Genomic DNA, 4,042 nt, shown 5'->3' on the forward strand with positions numbered 1-4,042 from the left:
GTATTTCCATAGTTACTGTTTTGCGTTCTTAGAAGCTTTTCTAGATGGTACCACTGAATTAGAATTGCGGCCTTTTAGAATGGAGAAAGACACTAAATACCTAGTACGACCTTCATAGAAGTAAAAACTCAGAGATAGAAACTCAGCAACTCAGCTGTCTGCCCCTAATAGTTCAGTTTCAAAATTGAAATCAGAACCAGATCTCAGACCTTCTGACTCACAAATACTTTACTTTTCATGTTGGTAGAGTTAGAAAATGTCATGATACCAGATTTAGCACGACAAACTATTTATCTAGCTGCTTTTCTTAGATTAGAACATAAACTTGTCTTAGGTTTTGGCTGCTGCAGACATTTTGATTTCTCCCTGTTCAACAACCTCTGAATCTCTTTCCCCAAAATGGCAGTGACCTAACAGCCTATTTTATATGATATTGAATGTCTTTGGCCCAAGCAAAGCCGGTGGCGAGTGCCATTCCTTTTTTCTGTCCTTTTTAAGAAAAGGTAACCCTCCTCTGACCTTTGGGCTCCTTGCAGAGCAGCTTTACTTTTCCAGATAGTCTGAGATGATCCTGGAGCCCAAAACGTTCAGCGGTCCAGTATTCAGCCTGCAGGGTAGAAAGTAAAGGTTCATGTTCTATTAAGGTTGCAATTAGAAGGTGGAGTGATGGGGAATTGCTAAGAGAGGCTCTGTCTCTGTGTGATTCAAAGGGTCCTCCTGATTCTAGGCAGTGAGAGAAGGATCAAGCTAGACTTGTGTTCCCCTGCTGGGTATCCCATTTCAGGCCTGGCAATGCTGTGGTAGGGCCCGGTGTTTTCACTGAAGCTTTTCAGCCTTGGCCTAGAAAAGCTGACAAAACCTTTCTTTTCTTTCTTTTTTTTTTTTTTTCCTCAATCTAACCCCAGCTAAGCAGGGATGGGAATGAAAACGCTATTAAGCTGGGGCACAGTGTTTTCCATTGAATCTGTATGATTCTTGAGGATGGACAAAGACTTGATCTTATTCACCCTTTTGTCCTAACACAGAGTTGCACATAGGCGTTTTGTTGAATGGAATTGGATGTTTGGGGTTCTCACTTTGATTAGTCATGAGAGTCCTGAACGTCTCCTTGGCCAGAGTTTAGGCCCTTGTACCCCATTCCCGGGCTTTCTGTGTTTGGGTTTATCTCAAAGTATATTCTGATAGTGGTTTGTGAATTTAATTTTATGGTATGATTTTGTCTTAAAGCATTCTATTTGCAAATGCTAATTTCATGGATAGAGTTATTTAAAATAATTGTGAGTTGATTATCTTAAACATATTAATTTTGGATAACAGGGCTAAGGTGAACTCACAGGCATTCACCAGTGCTCAATGCTGGGATAAAAACAATGAACTTGGGCTTTGGGGTTACACAGACCTTAGCTTCAGGCTGGGGAAACATGTCAGGTCTCTAAACATAACTGTGACATGGAGACTGTTTAAGGACTTAACTCCTGGGGTATTATGGGGATTCCCTGAGGTCAAATATGCAAAGTGAGAGCACAGTGCATGGCATAGAGTAAGTAGCCTAAAAAGTATTTGTTATTGTTTTTATTATTATTATGGTAATTTTATATAAACCAAGTGACAGCTGCGATCGGCCTGATCCATGAGAGATATTGGTCAAGTTACTTTGAACACCCTCATTTTACTCCCTTCAGAACTCTAAAGCTCCCCCCAGATTTTCTGCCAGCTCCCCTGTTGGTTTGTATTTTTATAGTCACCCCTGACATAATCTGCTCCCACTGAATTCAGGTTACAGACTGTTTCAGCATACGCTGATGCATCTCTGTTCCATGACACAGCTATGCAGATTTGGAACCTTCCTCTTACACAGCCCTCTGTAGCGCATCAAGGTATTATGGTATGTAGCCAACTCCCCTGAAGGTTTGGGGGAAAGGGAAAGTTCATAAAGCAGAAGACTGAGGTTAGACTCTCCCTCCCCTTCCCTGGGATTATTGTACCCAGCACTTCACTACCACCAAATCCAACAATGCTTAAAATCAGGTGTAAATATTTCCTAAAATACACCAAAAGATTATTAACAGTGCTTGTGTTTGGATTATGGAACTAGGAGTGATTGTTTTTCCTTTTATATTTCTGAATCTTAAAACATTACATAAATAAGTATATGTTTCATAATTTTAAAAAAACAAAACAGTTTTTAAAGCTAGGTAAAAAGTTTCATAGGATTGGGGAGACCAACATACGCAGGATAAATCCTTGCCCAGTGATCCACTTCTCCTTTTCTTAATCCTTTAAAATGTTATTTCTCACAAATTCCTCCTAATGGGAGTTATTTTTTATCCTGTGTGAATCACAATTTGAGATGCCTCCTCATTGGCAACATTAATAGGCTTCTTTCTTGAAAATATCTTGACATGCCAGTTGCTTCTGGAAAGCTCTTTGTATGCTTTGGCTCTTTGCTGCTCCGGGATAGAGTTTGAGTGGCCAGGCTGCCCCACTCTGGCTTCTGCCCAATCCCAACCTAACTTCTGCAAGGAGTAGAACCTCTACTTTCTCAGCTCGCATGAACTCACTCTTCCAGCCACAGTGTTATGGCTTCTGATGCTAGTGCTCCTGGGACCATCCCTGCTAAAGTCACCAGTGTCTTCCATGTTACTGAATTCAATGGACATTTTATAGTTCTTCTCTTACTTGATCTCAGCAGTGTTTGACAGAAACAACCCCCCTCTCTTAAACCACCGAGTCTGTACACCTTCCCTTGACAGTATGCTCTCCTGATGTTCCTTCTAATTGACCATTCCTTCCTAGTTTGCTTTTCTGATTTCTTTTCTTCCATCCAACCTTTAATGTTGTATTTCCTCAGATCTCTTCTCACTTACCCAGGTAACCTCTTCTGGTCTCATGGTTTCAGATATCATTCATATGCCAGTGACTATAAACTTAACTGCATTTCAGCAAATCTAAAACATCAGTGATTGTAAGACGCACCAAGATTTTATGTACCACAAGGGAAGACAAAAACACTGCCAATTACATGACACAATGGCATCTTACCACATTAATCATAAGATGCATTCTGTTTTCAGAAATGTCAGAATGTAAAAAATGTACACCCAAAATTAGTGATATACTTTAATGTGTTTTGCATAGATGAGCTGCTATTTGCAGAGTGTGAATAACTGGCATGTCTTAAGTATGGTGTTCCTAGGAACATGCAAATGAATTGAAATAACTTTGTGTAGAGAAACTGGTAGTTTCCTAAGAGTCTTATTTCTCCAAGTATGAAAGAAAGCTTATTACCATATGGTTTATCATATGTATAAATGAGGTGGAATTGATTTAGCCTAACAATGAGGCAGAATTATCAAACCAGTGCTTCAAGATGGTGCCAAAACTCCTGAGATTTATTTCATGTTATCTAGATTTGACCGACTGTAGAGTCACAGTCAAGAATGTTCTGGCTATCTTAGCGTAAACCATACAGTGGAACTGAGCAGTGCTCCCCATATTCATAGAATTTCTCAGACAACTGAATTTTCATTTTTATTACTCATTTTTCTTGTTACAAATCATTGGAAAATAATGCTGTTGGTGTTTCCCTACTTATCTTTTGTTTCTTTTTTCATCCCTCTACTTCAAAAATATTTTTGACAGCTGTGGGACCTATAAGAACTCTTAGAGTTTGAAACGTAATTTTCCTGCAGCAGCATCCAGAGTTAACAAGAAGACATGGAAACATCTCATTACTATTCTAATCTACCACCATCTGTGAACCTTGTTCAGTTCTACTGAGGTTTTCTAAAAATAATCCAAGTGGTAAGACTTCCTTCACTTCTATAGGGAGAATGATCCGTAGTAAATATTTTTCCCTCAAAATGTTATGTTCAATATGATTATCTCTATAAAATTTTGTTTCATTAGTCCTAAGTGCAGGGGAAATTATTTGCATTCCATTTTTAGACATTGTTAACTGGTATATCACCCCTGGACCTCTGCTTTAATTTAGCTAGGCACATTTTAGTATGTAAATGAGTTTTTTCCATAGAAATATTCC

General features: G+C 38.9%; 1 protein-coding gene across 4 annotated transcripts in view; it reads left to right on the forward strand.

Annotated features, from left to right (window-relative positions):
• MTMR7 (myotubularin related protein 7) overlaps window positions 1-4,042 on the forward strand; it is a 106,596-nt gene that overhangs the window by 38,816 nt on the left and 63,738 nt on the right. The window contains exon 2 of one of the 4 annotated variants that reach the window (XM_019664763.1): window positions 3,643-3,804. The exons of the other annotated variants lie outside the window; for them this stretch is intronic. The gene's annotated coding sequence lies outside the window, so the exon portion shown is untranslated. The remainder of the gene's footprint in view (window positions 1-3,642; window positions 3,805-4,042) is intronic. 4 annotated transcript variants of the gene reach the window in all.

The sequence above is a fragment of the Hipposideros armiger genome, unplaced genomic scaffold (genome assembly GCF_001890085.2).
Source record: "Hipposideros armiger isolate ML-2016 unplaced genomic scaffold, ASM189008v1 scaffold_430, whole genome shotgun sequence".
Taxonomy (NCBI): Eukaryota; Metazoa; Chordata; class Mammalia; order Chiroptera; family Hipposideridae; genus Hipposideros; species Hipposideros armiger.